We start from the raw sequence: 16,029 nt of genomic DNA, 5'->3' as shown, positions 1-16,029 counted from the left end.
TAAAGAGAGCAGGAAAAAGATAAGTCTAATTCATTCGACAAAACCAAAACAAGGAAAAACAATACAGAAATATATAAACTGTAAACAACCTCACACCATGAAGAAGCAAACCACAAGCTCCACTACCCATTGGCTAATCAACTAAACCGCACCCGGAAGACAACTCTTATAAATAGGCATCACTGAAGTGTATGAATGTTTCAACATGATATGCATTAATGCAAATAAGTGCTACCACAACTTACCTTCCAAGGAATTGACCAGAAGTCCTAACAGCATGCTCCAGCTCAATAATAAGTTCCTCAAGAATGTCTTCCTGGAAAACAGTGTGACAAAGCATAACTTAAACCTACAGAACTAATATTTTCTCAGGTCCTAAAAAAATTGATAAAGGCCACTATTAAAACCATATGATGGGATGGGATGGGACCATAAAACCTAATAAGTTTTTTCATTTGAAGTGTGAAACGTAGAACCCACTGATTGAAAGGGCACCAAACTAGACTAATGTTGATCCCAAAAGAGGGTGTTTTAATATTTAAACTCGCAAGTGCACGAATCGTTTTGGAATATAATGTTCATCTAAGTACGAGGTCGAACCCATGGGAGTTGACTAACATCAAAAGAAACTATTTCAAACAAAGCAATAATATTCTAACCTAGTTCAAAATATTTGATGAGATTTTGTTTTAGAAAAATAAAAGACAAGTAATAAAAAGATTTAAGATTAAATAGAAAAATGGTTTTCAAATGATATATGTAAAATAAGATTATTAAGATGTTAGAATCCACAAAATGCAAGTTCAATAGTATTTATGAGTATATTGATTCGCAAGTTTTGATATAGTTGAAATAAATCACACTATATATTTTTTTCAAAATATATATTCTATTCAAGCACAAGTTACTCTTTCAAAAATGTAGGATTTTTCTTCACTTATATAAGATATAATTTCTAAGCATTAGTTGTGTTACAACCTAATGAAACTACAAAAAATCAAAGAGATTATGCATAAATGTGGAAAAATTTCCTTTGTGAATTTTATTTCACCAGTGAAGCTCTATGCTAGGAGGTATCCTACATGCTACTTAGTGCAGGTACAAGGGGACGAGGATATCACACGGCGTTGAAGGAGTTGGGCTAAGAGAGCCACCCTCACTATGCGAGGGCCCTTGACCACCCGCCAAACCAAACGCCACCCTCGCTATGCGAGAGTCCTCAGATGGCCATCAGCGTACGCCTTGACCCCTCAGGCATCGGACCTCCACCTCTCCTGCACGCAGGAGAAGAAGACCAGCCTCGCTACATGAGGCACCCTCGCTATGCGAGGGTGTGGCCTTGTCGCGATGCCTATACCCCGAGCCATGCCCACACCCGAGGGAAGAAGGCCAGCCTCGCTATGCGAGGAACCTTCGCTATGCGAGGAACCTTCGCTATGCGAGGGTGTGGCCTTGTCGCGGCACCCGTACCCCGAGCCACGCCTACACCCGAAGGAAGAGGGCCAGCCTCGCTACGCGAGGAACCCTCCCTATGCGAGGGTGTGGCTTTGTTGCGGGGCCCATGCTGTGAGCCTCGTGTCCATGTGACCGGCATAAGCCGGCCCCGACCCCTGGCGCCTTGACTTCTCAGAACACGCATAGGTTGAGGCCTCCTTGACATAGGCACGGAATCACTTGGAGGAACCTTGTCGATATGCCAAACGAACATGGAGCATTGAACGGGGATCGATGAGGACGACCGAGTACGGAACACATGCGCCGACACGGGGCGTACGATTATGGAAAGAACAGAGGCACGACCCTATGATCTGCGTCTGAGGAGTAGTGGCAGTACGGACCTGTACAAAGAGTAGTGGTACCACTTGGACACCCCCGACCATACGCCAGAGCCGACAGTACTATGTCCTAGGCCACGACTCTGACACCATCAGGGTAGACACCACTACGCCCTGAGCCACTACACTATTAGAGTACCTGTGTACGTCCCTGTGGTATGGGACTTGTTTGTATCCAGGGCCAATAGAGCCCACCCTATAAATAGGCTCCAACCCCTCAGGCTAAAGGGTTGGAAAACTGAATGTATGAAAGAGACTTAAGAAATATATGTTTCTGGTTTTCATTGTTGCCTGAGCTTTCTTCTGCTGATTAGAGTTCCTTCTATCTAATTCAAAGCTTTCTATAGTATAGAGATTGAAGTTTTCTAACCATCAATCGTTGACGAGTTCTTACCGTCAACAGTTTGACGCTGTCTGTGGGAACGTAAGCACCAAGCTACTGTTCTGCCATTACTTCCGGCAAGGAGAAATGCCAAGCCGTTCGAAGCGACTCAGGGAGCCTCGAGAGGTGGAGGTCCACCTTACCGGAGTCCAGCTGAAGGCCTCCATGAAGGATCCACCTCCACCCCGAGACGTAGAGCCCCCAAGGGACTCTGAGGTTCACGATAATGACAGGGAGGCCTCGTCACCGGCCATCCCGCCCGGTGAGAATCCTCCAAGGACAACTACTGTACCACCCAGGAATGCCAACGAGTTCCCTCCTCCCAAACCACCACAGGTACCGAACTCCGGCTGGCAAGACCCGGGCCCCTCGACGCGTAGACATGATAGAGAAGTGCGAACTATTTTCGGAGGTCCGAGGTTCGGAGGGGACTCCCGCAGAGGACGAGATCGGTATGCTAGAGAAGCCAGGAAAAGTCCACCACCCTGTGTCATGAGTCTGGAACAACGACCCCCGAAAAGCTTCAAGGGAGAAAACGATTCAATCACCTTCACTGAGGAGGACGCACGGGGGGTACACTTTTCCCACAATGATCCGCTGGTGTTGACAGTTCAATTGGCAAATATGCGTGTGCATCGAGTCCTAGTGGACAACGGGAGCTCGGTGGACATCCTATATCACCCTGCTTTGGAAAAGATGGGACTAGGCATTCGTCATCTGAAGCCCTGCCAGTTGTCCCTATACGTATTCACAGGGGACTCAGTACAACCCCTTGGAATGATCGAGTTGACACTTACCATGGGGGAGCGACCCCGACAGACCACAGTCATGTCTAACTTTGTTGTAGTAGATTGTGCATCAGCTTTCAACGCGGTATTAGGGAGACCCTCCCTAAAAGAATTGAAAGCCATAACTTCAATATATCACTTGGTTGTCAAGTTCCCGACTCCAGGAGGGGTCGCTAGTATGAAGGGAGAACAGAAAGAGGCAAGGGAATGCTACAACACCTCACTCCGTGCGCCTGTGAAACCGTGTGAGCCAATGGCCATGGTGGTACACGAGGGGCTACGTAGGCCCACGGGGGGTCCGCAGGAACTGGACCCTCGAGTCGTGGATGAGTCAAGAGCAGAACCAGTAGAAGAAGTAGAGGAGGTTACGGTGACGGAGGAACCCCTAAGGAAATTGAAGATAGGGAGGAGCCTGCAAGGTGATGTGAAGGAGGAGCTGATGAAATTTTTGAAAGATAATCTAGACGTGTTCGCATGGAGTCATGAGGATATGGTGGGTATAGACCCCAGTGTGATGTACCATCACCTGAACATCTCCCCAGAAGCAAGGCCCGTCAGGCAAAAGAGGCGGGCGCTAGACCCAACAAGATACGCAGCATTAAAGGAGGAGGTTGACAAGTTGAAGGCCAACGGGTTCATCCGTGAGTCTTTCTACCCCGTGTGGGTATCGAACCCAGTACTCGTGCCGAAGCCAAATGGGAAATGGAGAACTTGCGTCGACTTCACGAACTTGAATAAAGCTTGCCCTAAGGACAGCTTCCCACTTCCCAGGATAGATCAGCTAGTAGATGCGACGGCAGGACATGAGTTACTGAGTTTCATGGACGCCTACTCAGGATACAACCAAATCCCAATGAATCCGGCAGATGAAGAGCACACGTCATTCATTACAGACAAAGGGCTCTACTGTTACAAGGTGATGCCCTTCGGGCTCAAAAACGCGGGAGCCACCTATCAGAGGTTGGTGAATAAAATGTTCGCCAACCAGATAGGAAGGAATATGGAGGTGTATGTGGATGACATGCTAGTGAAGACCAAAGAATCAGCAGAGCTCAACAAAGACCTTGGTGAGATGTTTAACACACTCAGGAAATACCGGATGAAGTTGAATCTAGTCAAGTGCACCTTCGGGGTATCCTCAGGAAAATTCTTGGGCTTCATGGTCAATTCCAGATGCATCGAAGCCAATCCTGACAAGATAAAGGCACTAATAGAGATGAGCCCACCAAAGAATAAGAAGGAGGTGCAATGCCTAACGGGAAGGGTGGCGGCCCTTAATAGGTTTATTTCGAGGTCCACCGACAAGTGCCTCCCATTCTTTGACATCCTCAAAGGGAGAAAAAAGTTCGCTTGGGATGAAAGATGTGAGGAAGCATTTGTCAAGCTGAAAGAGCACCTGGGGAAGCCACCCCTGTTGGCAAAGCCAGAGAAGGGTGAGAAGCTGTACCTGTACTTAGCGGTGTCTGAGCATGCCATCAGCGCAGCCTTGGTTAAGGGAGAGAAGAAGCAGCAGCAACCCGTATACTACATCAGCAAGCGTTTGGTGGACGCGGAGAACCGGTATCCAGAGATCGAAAAATTGGCCTATGCACTAGTGGTGGCTTCGAGGAAGTTGAGGCCTTACTTCCATGCACATACAATTGAGGCCCTAACAGATAGTCCATTGAGGTAGGTCTTACATAAGCCTGAGACTTCGGGGAGACTAATGAAATGGTTGATTGAGCTAAGTCAATTTGATATTGTATACATTCCAAGGGCTTCCATCAATGGACAGGTGCTGGCAGATTTTATAGTAGAACTCACCCATTAGCCGAATAAAGGAAGGAATGAAGAAGGGGAGCAGCCTGTTATGGAGGAAGAGCTAGGAGGTTTGGAGGAGTGGAGTTTGCATGTTGACGGGGCGTCAAATGAAGGAGGATCAGGAGCGGGCATCATGATGACTGGGCCGAGGGACACAGAATGTATTATGCAATCCGATTTGGGTTTGAGGCCTCCAATAATGAGGCAGAGTACAAGGCGCTCCTAGCTGGCCTGCGTTTGGCCCAGGAACTAAGAGTGGCGCGCCTTCATATCTTCAGTGACTCTCAATTGGTAGTATGCCAAATAAAGGGGGAGTACCAGGCAAGGGGACCCAAGATGGCAGCCTACTTGGAGAAGGTGAAGGGCTATCTAGGACGGTTGGTGGCATATAATATAGAGCAAATCCCCAGAGAAAAGAATACCCATGCCAATGCACTCGCAAAGCTGGCGTCTACCAAGGATGGTGACATCCTGGAGTCAATACCCGTGGAATACTTACCCAAGCCCAGCATCGAAGGCGCGGACGTGCACATGATTGGTGTCCCAAGGGAATCATGGACCGAGCCAATCAAGAGGTACCTGGAAGAAGGAACCTTGCCTACAGATAAAAACGAGTCCCGGAGGTTGGTGTACAAGGCCGCAAGATACACCCTGGTAGATGGGGTCCTTTACAAAAGAGGATTCTCAATGCCACTCCTGCGGTGTGTGGAAGAGGAGGAGGCGTTGAAAGTGTTACATGAGATACATGAGGGAGAGTGCGGCAACCACGAGAGCGGACCCTCCATGGCTAGGAAGGCCATGAGACAAGGATACTACTGGCCCTCCATGGAGAGAGATGCGCATGACTTTGCCACGAAATGCGACAAATGCCAGAGGCACGCCAACTACCCTCGGAAACCCCCAAGTGAACTGACCAGCATGACCAGCCCCTGGCCCTTCGCTATCTGGAGGATAGACTTGATCGGCGCTCTTCCTACAGGCAGGGGTGGAGCGAAGTACGCAGTGGTGGCAGTGGACTATTTCACTAAATGGGTAGAGGCAGAACCCCTTGTGAAGATAACCGCCAAGCACATCACCTTTTTCATCAATAAGTTCATTGTTTGTAGATATGGAATACCCTACAAGATTATTTCTGACAATGGTACCCAGTTCGAGGGAGGAGCTTTCGATGAATATTTTAGGGAAAGGGGCATAAGGAGGAGTTTCTCTGCGGTTGTGCACCCCCAGGCCAATGGGCAAGTGGAGGCCATAAACAGGGTCCTTAAGAAGAACCTGAAGACAAAGCTAGAAAAGATGAAGGGAGCCTGGGTGGATGAGCTACCAAATGTGCTGTGGGCTTAGAGAACCACCCCACACACGACTACTGGGGAGTCCCCATTCTCCTTGGCCTATGGGTGCGAGGCCGTGCTCCCAATCGAGATGCAAGTCGAGTCCCACAGGGTACAGGCATATGGAGACGAAGCCAACCGCGTTGCCCTGATTGAAAGCTTAGACATACTTGAAGAGAAGAGAGAAAAAGCACAAATGAGGGTGGTAGTATACCAGCAGCGGGCCGCAAGGTACTACAATTCGAGGGTGCGAGAGAGAACTTTCAGAGTTGGCGACCTGGTGCTAAGGAAGGTACTCCCTAACACGCGAGACCCGGGCACAGGAGTGCTGGGGGCGAATTGGGAAGGGCCCTACCAGGTGGCTCAGTGCATACCCCCGAACACTTACAAGATGGCGCGCATGGACGATACCATCATACCCCGAGCATGGAACGCGGAGCACCTGAGGAAGTACTACCAATAAGACTTCCACTCCCAGCACAGGCAGTAGCTATGTTTAGTTTGTCGCAGGATAGGCTATCTCAGTAGACGAGAATCAAAGAGGTTACCTACATAACCCCCAAGTAGATGTAAGCCTTCTATATGCATGTCGTTGTAATCTGACTGCTATAAATGAAAATGTTCACAACATCGCATGTGATTTTTTCTTTTTCATGCGAGCATCAACCGAACTGCCTGCTGAATTAAATCTCACCAAGCACTTGGGGGGCAGGACAGGAGGCATGAGCAAAAAAAATAAAAATAAAAATCTCTCTTATATTCAAAAGGAGTAGCTACCCTTATGAATATCAAGGGAGCAGTTTAAAAGGATGACCTCCAACGAAAGGCCGACACCCCAAGAGGTGAGGCTGTAAGGAGGGAATCACCCGATAAGTCTAGATCGGCCATTAAGCCGGCTAGCCCAAAAAGGGTCTTACAAGGGACCCTTGGAAAAAGAATAGTACTATGTATAAGGACGAGAAGGACGCTTCTCGCAAAAAAGTAATAAGCGCGTGCAATGAATATAAAAGGACCCCAACAGCCCAACGGGTTAATGTGTCCTTACAAGTATAATCAAGGTGCACCGAAAAGGTTATCGTCATCAGATAAAAAAAAAAAAAAAAAAAAGGGAAGAAAGGGCACCTCAAGAATGCTTTGGAGGAGGATAAAACCCTTGAACTCGCGAAAATAAGTTGGAGAGTATGCCACTTGGCTAGGCAATTCTTGGTGTGGAAAAGTGGCTTCGAACCTTGGGATCCGCGATTGAGGATGATTAGTCCTTATGCAACCTTAGGAACTTTCATGGATCCCCCAAGCGTTAGGTGGCTGTCGTGTTCCTTTGGACACTAAACACAAAACCAAACCTCACCTCGTACTTCTTCGAGCGACGTTGAAAAATTTTCGAGGCTAAGTCCCCCAAGGGTGGTCGTACCTGTTAAGCAAGAGAAATAGAGAGAGTCTACAAGCACACTTAAAAGTATACTTACAGACTCAGGGGGAAGTGTAAATGTGGAAAATTTTCCTTTGTGAATTTTATTTCACCAGTGCAGCTCTATGCTACGAGGTATCCTACATGCTACTTAGTGCAGGTACAAGGGGACGAGGATATCACACGGCGTTGAAGGAGTTGGGCTAAGAGAGCCACCCTCACTATGCGAGGGCCCTTGACCACCCGCCAAACCAAACGCCACCCTCGCTATGCGAGAGTCCTCGGATGGCCATCAGCATACGCCTTGACCCCTCAGGCATCGGACCTCCACCTCTCCTGCACGCGGGAGAAGAAGACCAGCCTCGCTACGCGAGGCACCCTCGCTATGCGAGGGTGTGGCCTTGTCGCGGCGCCTATACCCCAAGCCATGCCCACACCCGAGGGAAGAAGGCAAGCCTCGCTATGCGAGGGTGTGGCCTTGTCGCGGCACCCGTACCCCGAGCCACGCCTACACCCGAAGGAAGAGGGCCAGCCTCGCTATGCGAGGGTGTGGCTTTGTTGCGGGGCCCATGCTGCGAGCCTCGTGTCCATGTGACCGGCATAAGCCGGCCCCGACCCCTGGCGCCTTGACTTCTCAGAACACGCATAAGTTGAGGCCTCCTTGACATAGGCATGGGATCACTTGGAGGAATATGTTACAGAGTACCTGTGTACGTCCCTGTGGTCTGGGACTTGTTTGTATCCAGGGCCAATAGAGCCCCCCCTATAAATAGGCTCCAACCCCTTAGGCTAAAGGGTTGGAAAACTGAATGTATGAAAGAGACTTAAGAAATATATGTTTCTGGTTTTCATTGTTGCCTGAGCTTTCTTCTGCTGATTAGAGTTCCTTCTATCTAATTCAAAGCTTTCTATAGTATAGAGATTGAAGTTTTCTAACCATCAATCGTTGACGAGTTCTTACCATCAACATTATGTTTAGGCAAAATATGATACTTATGCTCTAAGAATTAGATGTGAACAATTTAATGAAAAACATTTAATCAAAGAATATCATATTTTTTCATAATGAAGAACTAAGTGTAATATGCTTTAACAATCAACACTAGATGAAAAATGCATATCTTTGATAGAAAAATCCATAAACAATGTTATACAAATGGGAAATCAACATACAACAAAAAATACTATCTAGTTACATTTTGCTTCATCATCATCTTAATAACCTTTGAAAAAGATTAGAAGCTCATAACTAGATAAAAATTACAAAATAACATACTTGACATGCTCTTCAAAAGATGAAAATGGTAGAGAGAAACTAGTGAAAAGAAGAGAGAAAAATGTGTAGAGGATGTTAAAAAAAGATGAAGAAGAAGAGCTCTCCAAATGGTCTTACAAGACTCTATTTATAGGAAAAATATGGAGATTAAATTAATCAAATTAAAATAAATAAATTGATTAATTTAATTGTGTTGGGAAGTGGTAGGATAAATAGAGTAAGTGTAAGAGTATTGGAAATATGAAATGTGTGGTTGGGTAAAAGATTAGTGAAAAGCTAGGGTAAAAAAATGAATTAGGAATGTTTATTTAGGTAAGAAAAATAGGGAAGAGTGAATTGATATTTGAGTGAAAAATATTGGGAATAAAAATGTGGTTTTTTTGGCCTTTTGGTGGCTATTGGCAGCTTGGTCTAGGCTGGCATGGGGTGCAAATTGGTGTTGGGCCTGGCAGATTAAGGAAATGGTAAGCTGGGCTTCAGGCGTGAAGCAAGGTCTTGAAGCTGTTTCGGTAGATAGCTGGAGCTGCTTGGAGTTGGGCCTTCTTTGCTGAAGGATTCGGGCCCGTGTGCTGGAAGGAAGGAAGGGAGCATGGTGATGATATATATATATGCTGATGTTGTGCTACACGTGAATGGCTGTGGGCATTGATGCTTGAGGAGGCAAATGGTGAAGTGTGACCTGGAGGCAGCTTGTGTGGGGTTGGAAGCTTGGGCTTCACGTGATGGGCCTTGGGCCTTGTGGCTGAAAGTTTTCAAAAATGCCAAATTTCCTATATTTTCTTCCAAAAATACCACTTTTCTCTCATTTTTCTTGCTTTTCAAGAGCATAAATTCCCTACAAAATAAATATAAAATAAATCATAATACAATATTTTCAATCTATAAAATAAATCAATTTAATTCTTTGAAAATATTAATTATAACTTAATTTATATTTTACATTTAAGTTCAATAATACAACATTTTTTTTACTACTAACTTAACAATAATAATTCAAATAATTAACTATAACATTTTACAACAAAATAACTATAAAAACACACAAAATTATATAAAATCATGATAGGACTACTAAATTCAAAATTACTTAAAAACTAAATAAATCAATTAAAAACTCAAGAATTAAGCAACAATTAGCACATAAAAAGTGGTAAAATAACTCTATTTTGTAGAGTTATCAACTAACAAGGAAAAATAAATAATTGTTTTCATATTTACCATATAAAAGCATCTTTTTAAAAAGTCAAATAACTTAAGAGATGTTCATGCATTCACAAAGAGCATTGCTATATGGCACCCATGATGCCCAGCAACACCTTAGGTTGATTGGTGCAATGCTATTAAGTATTGGGTCCCACATATTTTTATGTTAAATTAAAATAAGTGGGGCTTAATACTATATTGCACCAATAACGGTATGCTATGTAAGGTGGTGTTGTGGGACTCGATACTATACTGCACCAATAACGGTATGCTATGTAAGGTGGTGTTATGCACCAATGATACCCATTAGCATTAATCATTCACAAAACCAAGGGAACCTAAAAAAAAGACCACAAGAATAGGTGGGGAAAAACCTGAAACATAAATAGCCAGTAACAGCTCCAATACACACAAAACTTCTAGACAACTACAAAACCTAACAATAACTAAAACCCATATAAAAAAACAAGCCTAAAAATCAACATAATAGACAGTTAGTCACCTATAAGATCTACATTAATATATAACATAAGAAACAATATACAGAAGATACCACTTAGAATACCTAATACAAAAGCATTCCCCATGTTCACAACATTCATTATCAGGAGGAAAATCATCTTCTAGTGTCCCTTCATATGCTTCCAGAATTTCAACTGCTTTTAAAGCACTAACAAGAAAAAAATAAAATTTAATAGACCAAAACTTATACTCAAATTTAATAACCCAAACACACAACCAAGAAAAATTTATCCACTGAAAATGTAAAGAGGAACTATTCTTACATATTTACATATGCTGTATAGAAAGAAAAAAATATATTGTTTGTATACATATATAATACTTAAACACATGTACAAAAGAGAGGAATAACATTTTCTAAACGCAACGGATGGACTGTATTAACTTCCACATGATTTAATTGATCTAGATTTTTAAAAGGTTCAGCTTACATCACACTATGTAATAGACTTTTTGACAATAAATTCAGAACATGAATTGCAAGTGTAATTTTTTACTGAGAACAGCTGCATGAACCATGACAGCGTATTAGCAAAAAATTAACAGCAATGGCATGACCAATGTCAAAACCACTGTTTGAAAATATGAAGTCATAGATCTACAGTCTATAGTCTAGAAATTTCCAGTTGTGTGTAAAGCACGAATCAATTTGAATTATGAATGAGAGAACATAAGTTTGGAAACTTCTTGGTTGTTTATATCAAACATTAAGTATTTGAGTAACATTAGTAAGTGGGACCAACAAGAAAAACAATTTAGGTTTGTCACTGTAAATGATGACCACTAGAAAGATAAATATATAAATATATATAAATAAAGGATCAATAAATAAGGTCAAATTTGTACTTTGAGCTTAAATGATGAGCAACAGCAAAGCCGATCAAATTCATACAATGATTTGATTTTAGAGACAAGAGCTGTTGTCTTGTCTCGACAAACCCTGCCAAATCTTGCATTTGCGCCTGTACCACAATAGATAAAGAGCCATCATTAACCAAAACAAATTAAGGATTTAAATCAAGAAAAAGGTACTACTCACAAAAAATGATGTAATAAACAAGCATGATATTAGCAGCTATATTTAACAAGTGTCATGTATTCCGGTTAACTTTGAAACAGAAAATATAAGTGCTAAACTTCAATATTTTTTTTAAGTTACCAACAGAGCATAAGTCTCTAAAAGAAGACAATTAACATCAAAAGCATACCTGTAACAGTGACAAATCCTGCAAAATTTCAATATTGTCTGGATCAATCCTCAGTGCATTTCTATAGCATTTGATTGCCTCCCTGTATTCTCTATCGGACCGATAAAGAAGACCATAAACATGCCAACATACTTGACTTTTAAGATCATCCTGCAAAGAGACAAAAAAGCCTTAGAGAACTAAAGACCCTAATGATTTTGAAAACAAAATAGAACATTAAAATTTTAGACAACACCCTCACCTTTAATCCTTGCCGAACAAGCTCATATGCTTCAGATTTACGGTCCATGCAATTTAATGTCAACCCCTTCATTGATAAAGTTTCTGACCAATATAAACACAAAGGAAATGTAAGAGAAGTTAATTTTGTTTGAAAATGATTTCAATTAAAAAATAATAATAAAACAGCAAGATGACTGTGTAAATCTTCAAGAAGCATTGTGGCTCAGCAACTAAATGTGGATCTTATATAAGCATGAGGTTCATGCATCTGAATGATTCATATAATTTATAACAAAAAAAATGATGAAATTGTCAAGTTCTCCAATATGTGAAAAGCAAATTAAATATATATATATATATACATATAGGTGTGTAGACAAAAGCCAATGGACGCGGATAGAGGAAACAAAACTGAATAAAGTGGTTGCTAGATCAGCTAATTGTGCAGTACCAAATTACATATTGCATGAAACAGAAAATACCTCCATGGTCTGGAAACTTTTTCAATATAGTGTTCGCAGCCTTCAACCCCTTCTTATACTATTTTGTCTCATAAGATTTCTAAAAGAAAAATATGAGATTTAATGAACATTTTGGCAAAAAAAAAAAAAAGGAGATGGTATCAACTGGATTATGTAAATTAAATTGCCTTTTGCTAGTTAAAAAAAATTATGTGATTTACTGCGTGAACCAGCACAAATAGGTAGTACAACATAACTATATAGTAAATACACTGGCAGCTTACTGCAGCAGCCATTCTTTATCAATCCTAAATGAATTTTTTCCTGAAATACTAAAGCCATACAAGAATTTGAATTGATATAATACAAACAATCAAGCTCGTTGGACTTTAATATCATAGCTAAGTTTTCAGACAATTTTAAAATCTGAACTTGAAGCAGAATCAAATGGATAAATATAAAAAATCGACATTAGCATGATAACGCCACGAGTCTGACTTCATTGTCCTTGTCAGGTTCACTAGATAGTAGATAATCTAGTTTTGAGTGCACGAAATAAGAAGTACGCTAAAATTTAGAATCTATCTACTACATTAAATCAACTACCAAAAATGAAATATAACATTAAAAAATTCTCTATAACCACTACCCAGTTCACATTTCCACGTCTCTATATTCTCCCGGTCAAACACACAATTCTAATAACTAGTCCAATAAAAAAGTTCAAAACTTACGCTTAAATAAGAAGAAGAAAAAAAATCACAAATTTGAACATTACGATCCTTCCCCCACAATGCACTTCCGCCGTAATAACCAAAATTATATTCGATTTGCCAAAATAAACCATACCCAATTGATTCAATCATTTATTTTGTAATAAAAGCACAAAAGCGATCATAAATATCAAAACTTTTCCATGTCTGTCAATTCGTCCAGTATTCAAAAAACAGAACAAAAGTGAAACAATCAACAAACGAAATCAAAATATAAATATATAGATAAATAAACTAGGGTTTTGATTCTATTTTGGTAGTGAAAAAGATAGAGAAAACACAGTTCGATCTTCCAGCGATTAAAAGGGAAGAAAAATAAGAAGAGCAGGGAATTGAAGCTTACGATGATGAGTTTGAAGAGGTTGGCCTCCTTGGAAGGGAGGGAGGCAATTTAATGTCAACCCCTTCATTTAGACTTCAAAATTCTATTAACTTAAAACACTAATATAGCTATAATTTTTCAAGCAAGGATAGTGAGAGAGGAGATCAAAAGAGAGAGAGTGAGTGAGTCACATTAGGAGACGTTGCTCTGAACTCTGGCTCGTCTCCTCTGCTTAGTTAGCGCTGTCCGAATGGGGGTGGTTAGAGAAACCACTAATATTAATGATTCAATCAATTATTAAAATCCATCAAACCCATTTCAGAAATTTCCCAGAAACCATCATCCAAATTGAATAAAAACCCAATTTTTTTTCTAAAAAAAAATCATCTCGTACCTCATTGAAGGATGATTTGGGTGGGCTTGGATTCTCAAGAACAGTGGGCAGGGCACTAACCACCGAGCTAGCTCCATCTGTCAATCTTCTTCGGCTTCCATGGAAACCACCGCACGCCACCATGAGTGTAGTCGTTGTCTCCCATGGAAGTGAGAGAGGAAGATAGGGGAGACATGGAGCTTGAGAGGAGATGATTTGAGAGAAATAGAGAGAAAGATGAAGGGGCAGCAGAGAGGAGAGAGGTGTGTATAGGAAGAAAAAAGGATTAGGGATTTTTACTTTATTAATATTTTTTAATGTAAATTTTTTTAAATAGATAAGAGAGAAACAGGGAGAGAAACATGAAATTTTAATGTTGGCGCCCAAAATTTTGAGTCACCCGCTTTTTACCTAGCATAATACTTTTTTAATTCTATTAGATTTTAGTGTTATCCTATGCCCTTTTTGGTGTAGTACTTTGTTAGTCCCAAGCCGACCATGGGATAGTGTGTCGCTTGACTACATTACTAGTCTACCGAAGACAGGAGACTTGAGTGCGATCTTAGTGATCGTGGACAAATTTTCAAAGTATGCAACATTCATACCAGTGTCAAAGTATTGCTCGGCAGAAGAGACAGCAAGACTTTTCTTTAAGTATGTTGTTAAGTATTGGTCTAAGTTATTCAGTGACCAAGATGAAAGATTCACAGGGACCTTTTGGTCTAAGTTATTCAACCTTTTGGGGTCACAACTAAACATTTCCTCGAGCTACCATCCTCAAATAGACAGACGGACTGAAAGATTCAATGGGAACTAGAAGAGTACTTGCGGCATTTTGTCAATGCCAACCAAAAGAATTGGCCGCAACTACTAGACGTAGCTCAATTTTTCTTCAACTCTCAGAAGAGTTCTTCATCAAACAAGAGCACTTTTGAAGTTGTCAACAACCACTGTTACCCCCACACAATGGATGAGTATCAAGGAAGAAATCCAAGAGCCTTTAATTTCACGAAAGACTGGAAGAAAACCACTGAGATTGCCTGAGCCTATCTGGAGAAGGTTTCAAAGAGAATGAAGAAGTGGGCAGATCAGAAAAGACAACTGCTGGAATTAAAAGCAGGCGACTTAGTAATGATCAAGCTGAGGCCTAAACAACTGAGATTATGAGGGAATAAGGACATCAGACTCGTCCACAAATACGAGGGTCCTATTCCGATCATCTCGAAAGTGGGCCTAACCTCCTACATAGTCAGCTTACCAGAATGGATGAAGATACACCCAGTCTTGCACATCAGCAACCTCAAACCATATCATGAAGATCCAGCTCGTAACCAGTCTACCAGAGAAGGAGTCAGCGTCAAGCCACGAAGCAGCAGACAACCTAAAGAAATCCTAGCAGAGAGAACCGTGGTCGTGGACAGAAAGAAGAAGAAAGAGTTTCTGGTGAAGTGGAAAGGGCTCGGAGATGAAGAAATTTGCTGGGAAAGGGCGAAAGACTTGCACAAGCTTACACAGAAGATTAAAGATCAGCAAGGAATAGGTTCATCAAGGACGCCAAAGATTTAAGTGGGGGAGAGTGTGACGTGCCACGACATGACACACCTCCAAGGGGCCATTTTGTATGTATGATCATGCCATGGTACTTGATCATTAGTCAAGTCTTGCACCAAGTAACCTCAAAGATAGGGGATGGCACTTTTGTAATTATGTATATATCTCCTAAGAGAAAATCATATATGTTCCTGGGAAGACTTTATTTCTTTAGAATGCTCCTTAGGGGGAGGTGACTTAGAGAAGCACCATGGCCACCAGTAGACAGGGGCTTAAGTTGTGTACTCCCTTGCCCTATCAAGGCCTTATATGAATAAAACAATGTTTATCCATACCCCTTTGTGTATGCTTCCTTTATGGTCTATGTGTTGCTTCTTTATTACTTTTTTGGGCCATCGCGTGCCACTTGCCTATGTTGTATGTTCTATTTGTTGTGTGGGATGTTGCCTTTGGATGGCTTGCTTTGTGCTTGCTCATGCTTCGTCATTTCACTTACATGTGTGAGACTAGTATCGTGGCTAACCGTTGGGTTTATTTGCAGCAGGTGTGAATTTTAGGCTGACTTGCTAGCTAAGAG

At 42.0% G+C, this 16,029-nt stretch overlaps 1 long non-coding RNA gene across 1 annotated transcript; it reads right to left on the bottom strand.

Moving 5' to 3' along the window:
* Positions 1 to 11,991: 11,991 nt before the first annotated feature.
* LOC133789598 (uncharacterized) lies at positions 11,992 to 14,126 on the bottom strand. Its single transcript, XR_009873627.1, has 3 exons — positions 13,923 to 14,126; positions 12,455 to 12,533; positions 11,992 to 12,074 (listed from the first exon to the last, which is right to left on the bottom strand). It is a non-coding gene; the product is annotated as an uncharacterized LOC133789598 (long non-coding RNA).
* Between the last annotated feature and the right edge of the window lie 1,903 nt (positions 14,127 to 16,029).

This window comes from Humulus lupulus, chromosome 7 (genome assembly GCF_963169125.1).
Source record: "Humulus lupulus chromosome 7, drHumLupu1.1, whole genome shotgun sequence".
NCBI lineage: Eukaryota > Viridiplantae > Streptophyta > Magnoliopsida > Rosales > Cannabaceae > Humulus > Humulus lupulus.
The sequence above is the reverse complement of the archived record's forward strand: the minus strand, read 5'-3'. Positions and strand labels throughout refer to the sequence as shown.